General features: G+C 39.0%; 1 protein-coding gene across 1 annotated transcript in view; it reads right to left on the bottom strand.

The window, feature by feature from the left end:
* The window catches only part of p4ha2.L (prolyl 4-hydroxylase, alpha polypeptide 2 L homeolog), a 95,506-nt gene extending 74,018 nt beyond the window's left edge, over positions 1-21,488 (bottom strand). Inside the window, exon 1 of the mRNA XM_041585174.1 lies at positions 21,408-21,488. The gene's annotated coding sequence lies outside the window, so the exon portion shown is untranslated. The remainder of the gene's footprint in view (positions 1-21,407) is intronic.
* Positions 21,489-21,555: the final 67 nt, after the last annotated feature.

The raw sequence follows: 21,555 nt of genomic DNA, 5'->3' as shown, positions 1-21,555 counted from the left end.
TAATAAATTCATACAATGAATGAAGTCCATACAACTTTAATGTACCTGCTCTATTCAAATTGACCTAAGCGTAAGATCACTAATGACTTTTCGCTAGGCACAAACGCTAGCGAATCTTCGCTATGAAATGCTCGCACTGATGAAGTATCGCTAGCCAGCATTGGCGCCCAGGACGCAACTTCGCATTCTAGTGAATTAGCGTAGTGATAATGAATTTGCACCTGCTGACAATTCATCTTTTTGTAAATCTGCCCCTTAGTCTCTTGCCAACAGAACTACAGTCAGTGGTGTAAATTTGGGTGGTGGAGTATGTTCTTACCAGGACCCCTAGTTATGCCACTGGCTACAAAAACACCCAGGTAACCCAAAATGCTCATTACTGCTACAAAGGCAAAGGGTTGATTTTTATCTACATTTAAAACTTAATTTTATTCTAGTTTCCTTTCTAACATATCTATGGCTATAGCTACTAACTTACTGTATCTATACTAACATATTCATTTTATCAAATACTGCAGTTATCTGGGGGGACTGCAAGAAATATCATGTTTTTATTCAAGAGTGGGGGGCAGAGAAGTTTTTAAAAAAATTCTTTGGCTAATTTTACTTGACCTTGTGTAATATGACCTTCTGCTGCTAATCAGAGGCGTTTTATGAATTGGAACAAGCTACGCTTATCTATTTGGCTTAAGGAGAAGGGAGATTCAGAGGGGCATTTTAAACCTAGTAAAATAAGTGAAATTCACTTATTATGTATTCAGGTTTGTACAGAAGTTTCCGTTTGTTAGAATGTACATTATGTATCAGAGCGATATAATGTAGTTTCTTGGCCAGTAAAGGCTGGCTTGTCTTGAAGACCAAAACCAGATGCTTCAATTTTTCTGCTTTTTCAGTAAGGAGATCTGTCAGTTGGTTAAGAGTGTCCCTATGGAGGGTCAGCGTATTGAATTTTTTTATGCTGCTTCTCTATGTTACTAATCTCCTGCTCGTACCTGGATACCAGCTGTTGGTGACAATTTTTTGAAAGCGACAATGCTAATAAAAGAGCTCCATAAAATCAGCTCAACTGGCCCCAAAGTGCAAGAACAGCTTATGCATAGTCTGTATCTGATAAATAGTCATTTATATATGATCTGGAAGCCAGCATCAGATAGGCAAGTGGGGGAAAAGAGTCTGATTTGTCTTCTGTTGTGTCTACAGGAGAGAAGGGGTTGTGTTTGCCAAGATGTTAATAAGGAAATGAGATAATGGGGTGGAAGGATTTGGTGGCGACTTGCAGCAGGCCTGGAGCCAAATGATGAAGCATGAGGCTATCAGATACTGTCATAGTCACACCTTGTTTCCAAATGCTGTTCTGCGTCTGCTGGGAGATTATTCTTTGTGCTTACTTGCCCATAAATAAAACAGTGTCACTCCTTAATTACTGCCCTTGCATGCTCGTTTATTTTGTAATGCTTTTTTTTTTTTAAGTAGCATATATTGTGAAGATGAATGAGCATGGTAAATGAAAACAGAGCCACGTTTTAGTACCACTAGTCTTCACAAACATGAAGAAAAAAAGAGAGACTTTCAAATGCATAAAATTAAAAAAATAAATCTGTGTCCCATTCTTCCAAAATCTACATATAGAACTCCAGTTTTGACACATCAACATTTTTTGACATAACTGACTACAAATCCTTTTATGCCAATTTCATCATCATATTTTCTACTTTATATCTAGTAAAATGCTTAATTTATCATTTTTTTTGGAAAATAAATGGAAAATAATCAAAGCCCAATATAAATGTTTTGTCCTCTATATGGATTTATGCAGCGTAGTTATCATCAAGTACAAAATGCTGTTTTATTATTTCAGAAAAAAAGAAAATTATTTTTAAAATATCGAATTGTTTAATATGAACTCTGTGGAAGATGACCTTCCTGTAATTCAGAGCTATCTGGATATTGGGTTTCAAATAAGATACCTTTACAAGTAATGGGATTTTAGTAAAATTGTAGTATGTTATCTACTTCTAAATTATATAATGCTGTCAAAATATATTGAAAAAGGAAACCGTTCCACTTCATTTGTTTCTAAATCAGACCCTAAATGTATTTTCTAAGAGTTTCGTGATTTTTGCTAAGCCGAGGCATTTTTTTGAACTTGATCAAGTAAATGACAGAGATAAGGGCCATTCCTTGCCATCAGTAACCATGATTACTGTTGCTTGCGACAATATTTGCTGTAACACATGGAATTTCCTTGTTCCTGTTCCATAGATGAAATCTTACTAAGGTTCCCCAGTGGCACAAGATTATGATGATAAAAAATAATTAGTTCTGGGAAATACTAGTTGTACAGAACAATAAGACTGGGGATTTTCATCTGCTGTTAAACAATTTCCTCTTCTTAGGTTTAGTACTTTCACTGGCTAAAACATTTGTAAAGATTAATGGCGTGACTCGGTTTTCCATACAGCTTGGGGCAGTAGGAAATGGTAAACTTGTCACGTTCTGTAGCTCAAAACCTAGAACAAATGCCAAGGTTCCGGTCACGGCTCACGCCTTTCACGTCGGGGGAGCCCTTCCCTACTCGGATGCTGCCAGGTTCTTAAGCTGGCCCTAGACGCAAAGATCCGATTGTATGAATCCCTCGATTCCTACGATTTTTGGACCGTGTGTGGAGAGTCCCGGACAGGTTAAAAGATTTCTGTTGGCTGCAGATAATTTCTCTGCATGTATTGCCGATCGTACGATTTTCAGGGGGCACAATTGCTTTCAGGGGCAGAACATCGCTTGATCTGTTCTTCTACTACTTTATTTGATCGGAATGGTTAGTGGCAGGTTGGGAGATGGGGAAGTCCGATCGTTCGAGGATTCGAATTGGATCTTTGCGTCTATGGCCAGCTTTAAAGTGAGAGAACCAAGGCAATGGTTCTGGGCAAGCAAGAACCTGAACATGTGACAGGAGGATCGAGGTAATAAGTGTAGTGGCAGAAAAGGCTGGGATCAATAACCAAACAGTCAGGGCACTACAGAATCAGGAAAAGTAGTCATTAATCAGGCAAAGTCGATTCAGGCAACGAAACAGCAATGGTCAAGGAACAGGCAAGAGTAAATCAGATGAAGATCACTCTCAGAATAGACCTACTTTGGGCAATGAGTCAGTGCAGAGTAGGGGGGTTTTATAGCCGGACTTATGGCTTACACTGATCACCTGTGGCCAGACTATCAACAGGGGAAACAATGCATGCCCACTTGCAAATACAAGGATGGCAATAGGAGTGAACCAGGACCTTGGATGTCTGCTCACATAGCACAGAGGCAATGCAGACAGCAGGAAAACACCAGGTCACTGGTTTAACTCCAGGCAGGATGTTAAAAAAACTAGTGTCAAAATATGTGTATATATATATATATATATATATATATATATATATATATATATATATATACTGTATATATATATATATACAGTATATATATATATATATATATATATATATATATATATATATATATATATATACCTACATATAGGTTATATTGCTATTTTACCGTGTCCTATTGTCAGATGCAGTAGATTCTGCACTTTTGTAAAAACAAATCCAAAAACCCTGATTACCTCTTGATGACATGCAGTATGTTCTGGTATTTTAAATGGGCATACAGTACATACATTCTACTTTGCTTCATGGTCTTTGATTTTCTATTATTTCCCTTATTTTCTTGTCTTCTAGCCCCAATCCCTTTGTATTTTTTTTAAAAAAATTCTAGCAATTTTGTTCTTATTGCTCTGCATCCCTGTTTGTCTCTCTTAAATTCTTATATTTCCAACTTCTCTTGCTTCTATTTAGCTGCTGCTAAAAAACACAGTTAGAAGCCCTCTCCCCCTTTAATTATTAGCCGACCAGTTGACTGGGTCCCCAGGGTGTTAGGTCCTGTCCTGGCTAAATTAAATAATAATGCATAACTAACTAAACATCATGCCCTGCCATTCCCCAAATCCACCCCAAATATGCCTGCTTACCTCACAAGCCTCTTTGCAGCCCTCAGACCATCCCTTTTCATCTCACTATACTCCCCAACTCCCTGGTGGCTTTCTGTACTGAGTACTGAGTATAAACCACAATTTCATCATTCAGCTTCACTCTATGTTTTTCTTGATTTCATACATTTATGTTTGATAATGGGATTTAAAGTCTCTCTGCTTTCGACTCTGGGATTTAAAGTCTCTCTGCTTTCCAGAGAATTTGTGTACCTCCCACTTATAAAGCTGAGGGACATAAAGTCCCAGAATCCAACACTTTACAATGGGGCATGGTGAGGGAGTGGTTTCATTACTTTGTGAGCCTAAGGGAGTTGTGTAAATGGCGCCTGCAACCAGAGAAAGACTATTGATCCACGGAATCTGGTATGAAGATGAAGATATTTATTTTTAGAAATTCAGATAATGTTTATGTGCCGTTTTACATAAGCCCAACAACACCAGCTCATGTCATTTCCCTTTAAGCTGATTGTCACATACAGGGTTAAGTCAACTGTCATATTGAAGCTACACTGCCTTAATATAGGAGCTGACTCATAGACCTGCTTGGATTTGCAACTGTTATGTTGCCTCCAGGTTATTTACGTTCTGCATCCTTATTCATGAAGCATGTTCATATAACAATAAATGTTTCATGGGGGCACCCATATGGAATAAATATACACACAGGTGTTAAACTAGGATGTTATTGTTGTTACAATAACATAAACACAGACAAATAAGATCCTTTCAAGCATAATTTTAACTTTTATCTTGGCCTGAAATTCCCACCTCATTACTTAATGTTTGCACTTTCTTTTTTTAAAAAACTCTTTGAACATTTTTGCATTACTTGTTCTTGGTTTAGTGATTGTTTTGAAAAGTCTCTGCAAATATGAATGTTGGCATTTATGTGGGAATGTAGGTGTAGATGTCACAGAGTAAAAAGATAAAGAAATAAAGAAGCAGGTGTGAATGTAAAAACAATATGATCATATACAGTTTGGGTTTCTATTAGCTGTAATACTTGGGAGCTCAGGGTTTCAATATGATCTCCTGGAGCACAGCATGGGTAGGTGTCTGAACTCTCTGCATTACACCTAAGAACAAAATAACAACAACCATAGCTCATTTTTACCATGAGCGGGTAAAAGAAAGTCTACTTTTATAAGGGCATAAGCAGAGGGGTTCACCTCCACCCCCCGTCTGCATAGCAGTACTCATTTTGTTAATAAATCCTGTCTGCATAGCAGTACTCATTTTTTAAAACTTCAAACTTCTATACAAGTAGTATATTTGCCCTGCTATTTCTAATAGCAAGAAAATGGAAGGTCCCCCTAAAGGTGCCCCCTAATAAGAGACTATGATAGGTCATGGACATGGAAAAACTTATAGCTTTTCCAGATAAGGGCTCTTTTGGGTAATTTGGATTTGGCATACATTAAATTGACTTAAAAATAATTTAAACATTAAATAAACCAATTTTTTTTCCACCAATAAGGATGAATTATATCTTATCTGGGATCAAGTATAAGGTACTGTTTTATTATTACAGAGAAATAGGAAATCATTTTTCAGAATTTTAATTATTTGATTATAACAGAGTCTATGGGAACTGTAATGTAGAGCTTTCTGGATAACAGGTTTCTTATTTCATACCTGTCCTCAATTAAGAAACTTTACATAGATATGGCACCATCAGTTTTATGCAGAACATTGTAAACCCAGATTTCCCCCGGAACTAAAGGCTAAACAAGTAAATTGGTGGATTATTAATCTAAAGTTTATGTTTCCACAAAGAAAAGGGAAAATAACTCCTTAGATCATGGGCGTTAGTAGGAAATTTTTACTAAAGATTGCAAAATTATACTAAAGATTGTGCTGCATTTGAGAATGAGGCTTAAGGTGTAGTACAGGTATGGGACCTGTTAGCCAGAATGTTTGGGACCTGAGGTTTTCCGGATAAAGTATCTTTCTGTTATTTGGATCTTCATACCTTAAGTCTACTAGAAAATCAAATTAAAAAAAACATCAAATAACCCAATAGAACTGTTTTGCCTCCAATAAGGATCAAGTATATCTTAGTTGGGCTTAAGTACAAGGTACTGTTTTATTATTACAGAGGAAATAATGTTTCAAAAAGTGAATTAATTAAAATGGCATCTATGGGAGATGGCCTTCCTGTAATTCTGAGCTTTCTGAATAACAGGTTTCCTCATAACGGATCCTATACCTGTATATCAAAATTTCACATTTGAAAGTGTTTCATGTTTATAGTTATAGATAGGACCAGCAACACACCATTTTAAGGGGTTGTTCATCTTCCAACACTTTTTTCAGTTCAGTTGGTTTCATAGAGTTCACCAGAAATAAAGACTTTTTCCAATGACTTTCTATGTGTTACCATTTTTTTAACATTGAAGCTTAAAGTGTCATTTTTCACTTTCTAAAGCAGCTCTGGGAGGGGGGGTCGCCGACCCTGTGAACTGTTCTAAATTGATACATTTAGTTGAAAACATTTCTTGCTGAGGCAAGTCCAGTTGTTATAGATTTACCTATACTAGATATACCATGACCTGGATGAATGAAAATCTTCATAGTCATGTATATACTGTATATTTCAGGTAACCTGCTCAATTCTGGCTGTTGCTGGAGGGCACCAACCCAGTAATGGTACTAACATATTTTGGAGCTTCCTGGATAATGGATCCATATAATAGATTCCATGCATGTTATGTTCCCAAATAAAGACAAAGCTGGAAAAGAAAAGGCCAAGCCCATGTTCTGAATGTGACAACAAGTTGGTACTGTCACTATTTCTCTACCACTGCGTTTCTTCTATCATTAACATGCATTGTAAGATAAACACAGTGTGAATGTATTTTCCAAAATTCCAAAAACAGTAGTCAGAACCCCCACCCAGTGAAATCAGTGGACAGAAGGGAATTGTATGACAGTGGAACATATTCATCGTGTGTTTAGTCTCAAAAGGAGAACCATCTGGCCAATGTAACTGCTGAACAAAATCACCGTAAGACTTGCAAGAATAATATTTACAGGGGTTACATGAGGCAAAACACAGAAAGCATCATTCCCAACTGGCTCACAAATTGTCTCAGCTGGCCAGTAAGGGAATCTATCATAGCAGCTGCAACTGTGAGTGCTTTACCAACGGGCAGAAATGCGAAAGCACATTTAAAATATATAGGGATGCACCAAATCCACTATTTTGGATCTGGCCGAATATCTAACCAAATCCGAATCCTAATTTACATATGCAAATTAGGAGTGGGAAGGGGAAAACATTTTTTACTTCCTTGTTTTGTGCAAATTAGGATTCAGATTCGGTTCGGCCGGGCAGAAGGATTCGGCAGAATCCTGCTGGAAAAGGGTGAATTCTGAACCGAATCCTGGATTCGGTGCATCCCTAAAAATATATACTTACTAGAACACATTTATGTACACTTACACACTATAATGTATCCTTCCTAAATCAGCAGAAGAGTGTCCTTTGATTAGGGTGTAACATTTTGGGGGCAAGCCCCTTCATCAGACATGCCCCAAAACGTTACACTTCAATAAACATGCAGGGATTATCCCTCTTGCATGAGGTCTTGTGTGCCAGTTATTCCTTTCCTTCAATGAATTTGGAGGGTGCCGTTCCCTCATACCGTGCACTGGACCAGCTTTTTTTTTTTAAGAGGCCAGGGTGTGCTGGTGGGTTACCTATTGGACTTTACTATTAGTGGGCACATGTATTCTTGAAGTAGTGACATGTAGATATGCTCCCAGTGTAGTAAATATATATAGTCACTTACAAAAAAAAGAGTTCCAAATAGTTACACTATGGTCTCAGCACATTAAACCCCAGTCCAATGAGTTGCAATAATTCCAAGTCCAAATACATGTAAGAGACCCATGAGCGGATTTGTGGAGAGGCCACCAAGGCCCGGGCCAATCCCCATTGCTCCGGTCCTGATGATGAAAATTTGAGTAAATAAAAGAGAGGGGAGAGGGGCGACGAACGACAGCTGGCCTAGGTGTGCCCTCTATGTAAATCCGACCCTGAAGAGACCTAGGTATTTGGAATAGGAATTAGTTTGCACATGTCCCTTGCTTTCATAGGGCTGATGTAACCCACAAAAAACAATCAGACATTTATTTTCAAAACAATGACCAGTAAATGCTAATTAATTGCTATAGGTTACTAGACCTTGTACAAACGTTGTGACTTTTCAAGTGTCAATAATAAAAGAACACGTATAGTAATTCTAAAAATGAACCCATTAGCAACATATGGAGAAGTCTGATTAGTTGGGTCCTCCTACTGTAGGAGGTAGAACATTTGTACAGGTGTGGGACCTGAATGCTCGGGACCTGGGGTTTTCCAGATAACGGATCTTTCAGTAAATTTGATCTTCATACCTTAAGTCTACTAGAAATCATGTAAACATTAAATAAAACCAATAGGCTGGTTTCCAATAAGGATTAATTATATCTTAGTTGGGAATCAAGTAGAAGTTACTGTTTTATTACTACAGAGAAGAAGGAAAACATTTTAAAAAATTTGGATTATTTGGATAAAATGGAGTCTATGGGAGATGGCATTTCCATAATTTGGAGCTTTCTGGATAACGCGGGTATCTGTATACAATAGTGCACAACCATTCACTGTAGCAGGTTTCCTTGGAAATAATGGCAAACATGTGGTTGCTTCATCCCTGGCTAAACTGGAAAGGATTTCACCTATTTAGGGGTAGGAATATATGCAGATATACGGTAAGCACAACAAAAAGAATATGAATGTCTGTCACAGGAAGGATTTTGAAGACGTTGACGTACTGTAGTACAGTATGACTTCCACCAGGAACATGGTTTGTGGTTTAGAATTTCAGACAGAAAACTCAGAAGATTCAGCTCTAAACTCTCTAGAATATGTAGGACAACAGGGCATTGGCTGGGGGGGGGGTCTTATTCCTGGCAGTGAAGTCTATTCAATTTCAGCAGCCTGGTTTCTTCCAAACACGTGACTTCACATTTACAAACAACATAATGCACATGTATAAATAGAACATAAAACATACACATGGTTAACAAATAAAACTATGAAATATGCTGACAGTTGGCCCCTACAGCTCAGTATAGCGGCGGATGTGTTTAAGATAGAGCATATTCCAATTTTAAAAAAAGCAACTGAACGACCTCAGGTAAACTTTAACTTTACCAGTAACTCATGTACGAAGCCGGACAACCCTGAATCTGTTTTATGTCACACTGGCTTTCTATGACTTTAGCTTTAAAGCAATGAGAACTGAATGAAACGTGGTACTTATGAGACAATGAGAGAATAAAGGAACTAGTGACATCCACAGAGAAACTTGACACTCCCAGGGTCATGAATAATTATTCGAGCATCTATCAGAGCTCCTAATCTATCTTTCCCCATGAATACAGCTCTGCCTGCCTGAGCTTCAGACTGGGAATGGTATGTGTGGGTCCCCTAGATTGCATTCCGTTCAGCTAGGGTTGCCACCTTTTATAATTTTTTATAAAAGGGGACGGGGCGGGATGTGACGTCAAAAGGGGTGGGGCGTGACGTCAAAGGGGGCGGGCCACGCGACGGAGACCTGCAGACGCTAGAAGAGGGAAAAAAAAAGGTAAGTTGCAGGGGATTGGGGGCAGGCAGAGGGCTCCTTTTGATCGTATTACAAATTTACCGGCAGCTACATTGCCGGTAAATTTGTAATACCGGCCCCGGCAGGTATTTTACCGGCTAGGCCGGTAAAATACCAGCCGGGTGGCAACCCTACGTTCAGCAAACTAGGAAGTGCCAACGGCTGCTATAGCAGGGTCCTGTACATTCCACCAGTTTATGGCAGTGGCGTGCCTTGCACTGTTCACTAAATTAGCTGTAGTTACAAAATGAAGGCAGCACTTAATTCCCCATCCCCAGACACAAGTGCCCTCTAACTAAGCATTAAAGGGCTGGTTCACCTTTAAGTTGACTTTTAACATGTTAAAGAATGGAAAATTCTAAGCAATTTTTTAATTTGTCTTAATTATTTATATTTTTTAGCTTTTTAACTATTTGGCTTCTTCTTATGACTCTTTCTAGCTTGCAAAAGGGGGTCACGGACCCCCATCTGAAAACAAATGTTCTGTAAAGCTACGTATTAAATGTTATTGCTACTTTTAATTACTCATCATTCGATCCTGGCCCTCTCCTATTCATATTCCAGTCTCTTATTCAAATCAATGCCTGGCTGCTAGGGTAATTTGGACCCTAGCAAGCAGATTCCTGAAATCACAAACTGGAGAGCTGCTGAATAAAGATCTAAATAACTCAAAAAACACAAATAAAAAATGAAAACCAATTGCAAATTGTCCCCGAGTAGCACTCTCTACCTCATAATAATAGTTAACTCAAAGGTAAACATCCTCTTTAAGTGTAAGGGCACACAGAGAGATTAGTTGCCTCAGCGACAAATCACCTTTTCTTCGGGGCGACAATCTCCCCGAACTTCCGGCTGGCTATAATGAAAAATCGCCAGCAGTATGGCACTCGCGGCACTTCGTTTTCCGAAGTTGCCCCACAAGGAAACTTCAGGCGACTTCGGAAAATGAAGCGCCGCGAGTGCCATACTGCACTCAATGATTTTTCATTATAGCAGACAGGAAGGTAGGGGAAGGCAGATGGGGGAGATTGTCGCCCAGAAGAAGAGGCGATTAGTCGCCAGGCGACTAAATGTCTCTGAATCTCCCCGTGTGGCCTTACCCTAAGGGAAAAGATTAGTTATCTAGCACTTGCTTCCAGGTATTTAATAAATAAAAGCCAACGTTTCAAGGGTGTGAGTAGTCAAGTCAACTTTAAAATAGCAGTTAAATTTAAAAATGTGATGAGACTCAAATGCAAAATGACTTGCCTCTGTTCTTTTGGACTGCTAGAAACCACAGAAGAAGATTTTGGGTATTTATTCATATAAACTATTGAATAAGGCTAATCTATATAAAGTTTATTTATAATGATAATTTGACTTTTTTGTCTTCCTGCCCGTACGGGCTCCACTGTGAGTATATCAAAGCAAAAGAAAAACACTATTTGCATTTCGAAAATGTTAGTACCTGTATAGCTTATTCTGCTTAGGTAATCTTATATTTATTTACTAGAATGATCTAATTAAACAGTGCCCTCCATGTGATAACTTGTCAAACAATGGTAGAAAGCTTGGCAAGAAGATGGAAGCACACCCTTTTGCTGTGGCTTATATTTATAGGAGGAATTTGATTGCTGTGAATCAGCACTGCTCATTGGCTACAAGTGACTTCCCGCTGTGTTTATTCTTCCAGCTGACCACTACTGGACATATAGAGGCATATGGAATACGAGCATTAAATTAAGAATCTTCCCTCTCTAAGGAGCTTATTCATCAAAGGGTAAAAATAAAAATTTAGGGCTTACCACAGAGGGGCGTTGAACAGCTCTCTATTCACTTCAGTGCAAACTTTCACTTTTACTCCTTGATAAATATGCTCCTATAAAAAACCTAAATGGGTGCTCATCTTTAATGCTTAAATTTAGGGGCAGATTTATTAAGGTTCGAATTAGAAAATCGAATTCGAATTTTCGAGTCGGATTTTTGGTCAAATTCCTGTTGGGAATAACCCTATCTTGAATTCAAATTAGATATTTATCATACCTGGACCTTGGGAAAAAATGTAATTTAACTATCCGCCACCTAAAACCTGCCGATTTCACGTAGAAGTCAATGGTAGAGGTACAGTGACTCATAGCCTTCCTGACATTCAAGTTTTTATCCGCCAAAAAACTTGATTCGTGTTTTCGGGTCGGTAATATTCGTTCGAGTTTTTCCAGACTTCTCTACATTCAGGAAATACGGGTGTTAAAGGTATACATTTCCAAGATTTCCTTTTTTGTTTTGTGCTACTTCAAATCTTCTACCTTTCCTTTGCCAAAATTACTAAATTTATTTCATAATGTATGTGCATTTGAAATACACAACAATAATTATATGAGAACAAGAAATGGCATGGCCATAAGCCATCCCTGCAGTATAGGCTTGCAGTACTACTATCATAATTATCCCTATAGTTAGACCAGGACTGGAACTAGGGGGTAGGCAGGCAATGCATGTGGGTATAGTTGGTGGTGAGGCCCATGGGAGAGTTGTGCAGACTGAATGTGATGCAATGTGCTAGGTTAAGTAGTGTTTGTTCTTAGTACCAATACTGCTTGACCCAGCTCTGTGTTAGACTATGCCTGGGCCTGAGCTTCTATAGGCCTCTGATCAGTCCAGGCCCAGATTTGTGAGCAGTTCACAAAAGCCCAGGCCACCAAATTGCCACACCTTAACTGAGAACTGGATAAGAGATTTTGACAGTTGTTGAATCTCCTGCCCGCTCAGTCCCAAGCGATTGTGTCTGCAGCAGCCAAGAAGTGTCAGGTAAGTGCAGGCGTGGGGGGTGATAATTGATTGCGGGCAGGTCGGTTGTGCCAGGGTGTGTGAGCGGGGGGTGGATGTAGCAAGTGGGATGATCAGGGTGTGGCACATTTCTAAAACATATAAGTGCAGCTAAGTGCGAGCGTGGGGGGTGATAATTGATTGCGGGTGGGTCGGTTATGTGTGAGCGGGGGGGGGGGATGTAGCAGGTGGGATGATCAGCGTGTGGCACATTTCTAAAACATTTATTTATAAGGTTTTAAAATATTTAAGATCTTAAAAAAGCAATATTTACTGTATCAAGAATCTGAATCTACAATTTTCATAATGGCTTTTATTGCAAGTGATGGGGAGTGACTGACAACACATTTTCAGCACTGGAAATAACAGCTGTGTTGGGCAGCCACTCTATGGCTTCTAAGCGATGCTTTGGGATAAAAAATGATCCGTGTCTGGCTTTGTTTGCAGAAATCTCCTGTTGTCATCCGGAAATGCCAACAGACAGATCTGCAGCCCACACACTGGAATTGGGGGAAAAAGAGCATTTTCCCTGTAGGTTTATGTCTCTTCACTTTCTTTGGTGTTGAGGAAACACTTCTTTTTTGTATGTGGAAAGGTTTCGTTAGAGGTCATATATCAGCTGCAGCCCCCTGGTCAATTGCTAAATGTACTTCCTTTGGTGTCTGAATGTATAATGTACCAGGTTTATTTTCTGTATATCCTCTCTTAAAACACAGTAGGGAAGCCGGGGCCACAGCTTACTGTGAAAACAAGTCTTCTCTGTGTTTTTTCCATTTAGATAGTACTCGGTATTGCTATATTTGCTAGGTCTAAATTATTCTTTAGATACAATAATCTGTGCCACCTGTTCTTAGTAACAGATTTGTGTTCCTACTTGCTTTCAGTGGGGCTCATTTATAATAAATAATTTGCATAGTCAAAATATTTGCCCTGCTCATTGTTATATTTATAAACCTGGCAAAGAGTGGTTTATTTAATGCGCAAACAGAATTGCGAATTTTTATTCACACTTTGAATATCCATAAGGGATTTTTAAACATGTTATAATGACAAATTGTGAATATTTATGCACACACGCTGCGTTTGAGTTACTCCAGAACTTTGATGGTGGAGAAAATATTCACGAAATAGTATTGGCAAATTAAGAATTTTAAATTACCGTCAACTATATTTTCGTGCACAACGACCTTGCAAACACTCATCTCATTTGGAAGTTTTTTTGCGCTATGCGAATTCACAAAAAACAGAAAGACAGGCACAGCAGTGCAATATTTCAGTGATCAGGAAAAAACATGGGCAATGCAACCATTTACAAATAAATATGCGCAGTGTGAACTTTATAAATGACCCCGCCATATCTTTCCCGTCCAGGGAAAATACCAAACCCAAATACCAAACGCAAGGCAGGCAATATTGCAGCTTCTATTTATACATAAGAGTTACAATCAATCACATAACTTTAATCATTTTTATTTAAAAATGTTATTTTGGTGGGAAAAATAGGATATATTCTCCTAAATGATGAACTCCCTGGTACCAAGCAGACATCAAGACTGTGTAAGGAGGTTAAAAAAAAAAAATATATATATATATATATATATATATATATATATATATTTTTTTTTTTTTAAGTGCAATGTGGAGATTTAGCCAGCAGCTGGAGCTATATAAGGCCAGTGCCTCTTTTAGCATAAGAGAATCAAGAGGCAGCATCCAGAGCAAAGTGGCCAGACCTACGCTGAGGTTAGTACGGTTAGGACTAGCTAGAGGATAACAATGGCAAGTAAATTCACTCTAGGAGTGAAAGTTAGAGAGGGCTAGCAAGCACAGATAGCCTGTTGTCCCAATGAGAAGTGACTAGGTGGGGATAGAGCCCCTAAAGGCGATAGTGCGCCAGTGTTTGGGATTTGAGCATGTAGGTGTAGGTTTCATTAGAGAGAACCTACGGTGGAAGCTTGGACACTGTACGTTCAGTCACAGCAGATAAAGGGGTGAAGGAGGACCTCCCTGGAACAGCTAACAGCACTCTGTCCCTGCATTCCGGTGGGACAGGTGCATTGGAGACTTCGGTGAAATAAGCTCCAGTGTGTGTGCTTGAGAGAAGTTCCGAGAGAGGAGAGAATATGTAGTAGAAGTATTACATTTTGTACAATTATCATCCTATGTCGGCAACCAGAGCCCCGGTCTTGGGTCTGCCACGGATGGCCCTGTTACAACTGTTTTTCACAATGACTATGAAGATTTTCATTCATCCAGGTCATGGTATATCTAGTATAGGTAAATCTAAAAACAACTGGACTTGCTGAGTAATCAATGAAGATGTTTCACTACTCATCCGAGCAGCTTCTTCAGTTCAACTGACTGGTGTGGGAAGTTCTCGGCATATAAACTCTTCCACTAATCCAATCACAATGGCACATTGTAATTCTTCAAAGAGGTGACATGTAAAGAAATTCACAGAGGTGTAGATTCTGTGTAGTTACTGTGATAGGATTATCACAGTGTTTTCCACAATGTTTCTGGTAAGGCAAGGTGAGTTTTGCTCATCACTACATACCTCACAATGGTCTCATTTTTGGGGGGAAAGTCCCAAATCATGGGCTTGAAAGGGGGTTAAGCCAGCTTGAAAATTGACAGGGTTTGTGGCAGAGTGGAACTGAGCTGTCAAGAATGGTTGGAACTGCAAAATGTGAAGAGAAGCTGTAGACACACTGGATGTAGTCTTGGAGCCATATATATTTATCTACTTAACGTTATTGCAGAACACTGCAGTATTACTTTCAATTTCCAATGAGTAGAATATATGATTAATTGTTTAGGATTTATGAGTTCAAAAGAGGTTTGTAGAGAAGTATAGTTTATATGGATTATTTGTGGGATCTAGAGTTGAAGACTTCAGCTTGGGCCATAGGTCCTTTACACAGACAGCCTCTGTTTTGCCTTTTTTAACTTTCTGTTCTCACCCAATATAGTATTGAAATGTTATAAAGAATTAGAACCCTGCAACCCAGATGATCCTTGACTCTGGTAGTTCAGGCCTTTTTAGACATAAAAGAAGTCACAGTCATAAAGCTTGACAAGACTGCTGTTTTTGTGCGGGGAGCCACATTACCACAAAATACTTTTCCAAACTCACTAACAAAATGAGAAACACTTGTAACTGAAGTCAAGTAGACTTTTTTTTCCCAACACTGCTCTAAATTACCCTTTGCTTTTATGCACACAGCGTTTTATATGCATGATGTACCTTTTAGTTCAGATGGTTATACCCAGAGTTCATCTGTTGTGCTCTTTTCTTTCCCAGCCTTTTCTGCTTTTGTTTCTATGTGCTCTTATTCTCTTGTTTGGATATCTTGCATATGCTAATAACGTATGCTTAGACAGGGTGAAATAACATGTAGCCCTGACAAGGATTTAAACTAACATGATTAATTACAGGGCCTTTGTACTACTAAAGAGGTCATTGATGTATATAAAATGTAAAAAAAAAAAATATATATCTCAGGAGGCCAAGATTCCAGAGACACCAGAACTACATTCCAAGTTGCTTAACTATGAACCATGGAAAGCTGTAATTCACAGTTGTACGTTGAAAATTTCCAGTACTGATGTAATTAATACTATGCATTGGATAAAGTGTGCTGAAATACTCTTGTTAGCATCTCAGCAACTAGGGAAAGCCCAATTATCTGCATCATTGCAAATGATGATTTGTTTGAAATCTGCTCCAAAATGTACTGTAATTTTTTAACATCCACTGCAGTGATCCCCAACCAGTGGCTTGTGAGCAACATGTTGCTCAACAACCCCTTGGATGTTGCTCCCAGTGGCAACAAAGCAGGTACTTGTTTTTAAGTTCATTACTTGGGGGCAAGTTTTGGTTGCATAAAAACCTAAAAACAAATAAACAAACCTCCCGTGGGCTGTCAGTTAACATAGGGGCTACCAAATGCCAATCACAGCCCTTGATTCACGCCTAGGGACTTTTTCATGCCTGTGTTGCTCCCCAACTCTTTTTATATTTGAATCTGGTGCACGGTTAAAACAGATTGGGGACCCTCAAGCTACTGCATATACTGCTATATTAACACGGGGGCTCATAATTACTGATACAGGTTTCCATCTGTTAAAATTAGAGAGAGAATATGCAATGCCTTTACCACCTACAAATGAAAAAGCAATTTATTGTTCTTCGTTTAAGAGTACAGGAGAAAGGGACTTTTCCGAAGAGTAAGCATCATTATACCAGCACACAGCAAATATTCATTAAATTAAAACATGTTTGGAACAGGAGTATGAAGATTCAGCAAATTTAATTTAGGGCCCCAATGTATTAATAAGTTGGCCTATACTGCCAATATATATTTATAATTGATCATTAATTATAGCCTCACTAGCCCCGGCACTCCTGGGTCCCCTGAAACTGCAGGGTCTGCTTACTCTGTAGCTAAGCCCCTGTTGCCAGTCTTGGTCTGGCTCCTGAGAACTGATTAGGACCCTTGGCTGAATACCATGATTATGTTTTGGAATATATACCTTTTAAACTGTGAGTTTTGGAGCTTTGTTTTGTTGGATTTTTTGTCTTTTGATATGCAGCATTTGTATTCATAAGGAATTGTTCTTTTCCGAAATATGAGAGATTTGAAATAATCTCCATTCTGTCCTCTCCTGTTTTCCTGTGTCTGCATCTGGAGCCACTGCATCAGTTTAGGGGCAGACACATGTTTGGCAACACATGCATGAGTATGCATTTCGGAATTGAAATCCATTTTGTGTGTCAGCACCTGGCCTAACGCAGTGGCTCCAAGTGCAGACACAGTAGACAGAAGATATGAGTGGAGGGGATATTTCTCCCCCTGTGCTTATACGCAGGCCTAGAAACAGCCCCTTGTGGCATTAGCCATAGAATGAGATTGGAGAAAAATGCTAATTTGCTTTCCTAGATACCACTTCAAAGCCCAGATAAAGATCCACCACTTCAACAAAAGTGGCAAGCAGCTCAAATTCCACTTTAAAATACCTTCAGTTTGACATTTCTTCACTCCCAATTTACCACTCTCACCCCTCGACTGTCTTGCCTTATCATAAAAGAAATCCGTCATGACCCCAATCCCTCTAAGTTAGTATCCTGATTGTATCAGGACCTACTTCTGTCTGGCCCCGAAAACCTTCCGGACAGCGCAAGAGTGGTGGTCTAGCAAGATTCCGGGCCTTAAACAAGACGATGAGGCAACAGACAATGCTTACACCTGTTTTATCTCACTTACGGATAGGCTAATACAATACAAGACCATACGCCATCTCTATTTAACTGTCATCTGACTTAAGCAAATGGGTCAAATTCCTGATGACTCCTGTCCTAGGTGCCAGGAACTAGCAGCGACTTTTTCAATTTGATGTGGGAATGTCTGCAAACCGTTAACTTCTGATAACATTTGGACCCAAGTCATAAATTTCCTGGTGGACAACCTGGACTTCTGAAGGGTCATAACACCAACTATCTGCCTTCTGGGGATCATAGAGTAATGTAATCCCTGCCGAATATGCTGCATTAAGAAAACAGTTGCAATGAATGATTGGTGTGTCCAATCAACTCCACAATGGCTTTTATTGTTGCATTTCTCTGTGTCGACTTGTACCTAATGCTGGACTCCATGTAACATATATAGGTTGTTTTGTTTATAAAAAAAAGCATAGATATAGGGTTAAAGTTATGGTGTGATTTGGGGTAGTATTTGAGCTATGGTTCAGTGCCTCTGTGTTTTAATGACACCATAAAATTGCTTAGTCAATATAATCAAAGTATAATAAATATAATCAAAAACTAATATTTGTGCCAAAAACTCAGGGCTCATTTACGTACATGTTTACGCAGCCAGAGGAAGAAAATTTGATTAGGTGCCACATGTTAATAGTGCAGCTTTACTTGCTGTTAGTAAATTAACTCAAATGTGTAATTTGTCATTTTTTTAAAAATGTATTTTATTAAACTTTTGAAGGCAACTAGTCAGAATCTGTACAAGGATAAACATGGTAAGTAGTAAAGACATGAAAAATTTTTACTTGCTTTTAAATGCTATGTGAAACTTCTTACTTCACTGCAGAACCTAGAGTCTTTAATTGCATTCATTAGCAGCGTAACTCAGAAACTTTAGCAAGGCAAGGCCATGTAGGGTTGCCACATTTTTTACACAATAGAGATAGATTTGGAACCAATAAACTGCCCTTCACTAAGTTGAAGTAAATAGACCAATGAAAGAGAAATATTTGAAAAGGAAATTATGATCGTATCCCTGAAATGGAGTGAATGTGTTTCAAAAACATCCTGCATTGGTGCATTTCTATGTGGATAAATGAGCAGCATGTAAAATACTTAATTTAAGATAAAGTTCAACATTTGAAACAGGATTGGCTGCCTCTTAAGCGAGAGCGATGGACTGGTTTAGCGGTTGTATTCAATTACATCCTGTTCTGAAGATCTGCAGAAGCTGCTTTTGGCCTCCAGTTGTAAGGCTTTTGTATAACTCGTGAGAATTGAATAGGTCCATCCATGCAGAAGAAGAGTATTACCACGAAACGAGTCAAATGTTTTAATTATCTGTTTTCTTTCAAAGGCAGGAAATAGAGTCAATATTTACCAGCGTTACAAACACCGATTAATACAAGAGCATCATGCACTTTATAGTTAGTTTACTTTTCTGTATATACAAATACCGGCACAACTTGACAACACAACTCTCCACATTGTGCCAAGACTAATGGCTTTAAGTATCTCCGCCTTGCATTGCTTCACGTATGATCTCATTTGTTTGAATACAGAAGAAAATTCACAATAATGAGAGAATGGGATCAAGTAAAATGACAAACTGACCTTTCCTTCTTTTCATGAAAACAGTTCACGAGAGAGAGAGAGAGGGAGAAAGATCAGTCGTGTCACTTGCATCATTCTGCAGAGACAGAACCACTCAGCCTTAAATAATTAGCTGGCAGTAGCATGTAATGGTATTTACCATGAGTCAATTCTTATACAGGAATGTGCAATTTTCAGCACGTCAGCTGTTGCTGAAATGCCATTCTCAGCTTCTTGAGACACTTATCATGTGTTATAATAACAAACATAAATACTCAGAAAAATGCTTACAAGTTCAAATGCAAAAGATAGCAATGGGAAGTAACTTACCCATACATACCCGTTACATATTCTAATTATTATTAACATGTATTTATAAAGCGCCAACATATTCCGCACCGATGTATGGTAAATTGATTTATACATAGAACATACAGAATTACATGCATACCAATACCAGATCCTAGAGTTGATGAGGGCCCTGCCCATAAGAGCAAACATATATTCAAACTCCCAGCAGTTTTCCTGAGGTGTATATACTATATACATTATCCCCAACTTTCTCAATTCCTTGTTTAAATAATTTTATAGTAGGATTAGTCAAAGGGGGCGTGAATGCACTTTTCAGTTTCAACACTGATGTACCCGTAGTAGTAGAGGCAGTATCTTTGAAATAATCTTTCAGGGACAATATGCGACAAAACTTGAAACAATCCACTTCCCATTCAAAAGAGTCAAAATGATTAGTAGGAACATATGACAAACCTCTTTGTAGGAGATGCAGTTCTGCTGCTGTTAAGGAGTGTTGTGATAAGTTGAAAATAGGAAGATCTACTCCCTGTTGCGACCGCGGCCTCTTGTTCCCCCTCCTTGTTGGGCGCTTCTTGTGCGTCCGCGTCCTGATGGTGGTCGGTCCTTCATATGCGCTGCTGTGTCTAAAAAAAGGGGGGCCACCGGGCGATCCATCGGTTCCGGATTTGGAGGGATCAGCTGTGTGGCTGCTGGCGTGTTGTCATCACCCTCCGAATCTCCAGAGCTCGCATCCACGGAGTTCAAAGGTTTGTTGAGCTTGCCTCGTGGTATTCTCCTATGCTGAGCGTTGTATTGTGGCTGCTGGCGATCACCGCTTAGCCATCTGTATACTCTGTGTGTGGCGTAATCCTCGTTAACTCTGCGGAGTTTCTCCCGCTTGAATCTTAGCAGGTCCTGTTTATATGCCTACACTTTCTCACCGATGCGGGTCAGGAGTTCGCTGTCAGCGCCATTCTTGAATAGCTGGACATGTTCCGATTCAAACGCTGCTATGGATTTCTTTACTTTGGTCAATTCTCCAGCCGCCTCTTCAATGACCAGTATCATCAAATCGAAGGAGCACCTATTCAGTACCCCTATCCATTTTTTGCAGAAGTCGGGATTCATTCTGCCTATCGTTGGAACATTGTGGATGCGGAAACCACAAGGTATCCGTTTGGCACGGTAGTAGTCCGACAAGAATAAGCCATGTAGGTCCAGGTCAGTCTCTCTTTTGTTTAATCATTCGCACTCGATACTGACATCTTTGTTGTTAATTTTGAAGGGAACATCAGTGTGACTTTGTTGCCATAAAACGCGATCTGCATCTGCTTCAGTAATATGCCATGTTTCCGCATAGTCAGATGTAAAGCATGCTTGATCAATGTATTCCTCCATCTTGCACGCAGAAGTGCTTGCCTTTAGAGATTTAATAGTTGATAAATCAAACGATGACTCCAATATTATAAGGCAAAAATTCAAATAATCGGGTGCTGAAAGGAATACCCTGCCAGGGTATACAATTATCCACAATCCAAAAAGCTCCTAGTGCACACCGTTAAAGTGAAATACCTGGGTGCTACCTTCAGTGGCAGATTACGTAGTTTGCAAAAACGAAGATGCACACCAGGATTTGGCAAAAAGGTTAAAAATCCATTTTTATTAATTTACATTTAAAAAGAGCTGGTCAACGTTTCGGTCTAATTCTAAGACCTTTATCAAGACCCTGTTCACAGTAAGCCCTCCATGAATAAATAACTAAAAACATGTCACTCACCACTTCGTGCCCGCCCCCATGATGGTCATGTGACTGAGAGGAAACCCATCACCAAATGTAGAAGTAAATGGTATCTTGTTGCTAAGATTTAAAAACAAAATGTTACATATAAATATATTAAATGAAACATACAGAATCTTAGACATAG

This window comes from Xenopus laevis, chromosome 3L (genome assembly GCF_017654675.1).
Source record: "Xenopus laevis strain J_2021 chromosome 3L, Xenopus_laevis_v10.1, whole genome shotgun sequence".
NCBI lineage: Eukaryota > Metazoa > Chordata > Amphibia > Anura > Pipidae > Xenopus > Xenopus laevis.
The sequence above is the reverse complement of the archived record's forward strand: the minus strand, read 5'-3'. Positions and strand labels throughout refer to the sequence as shown.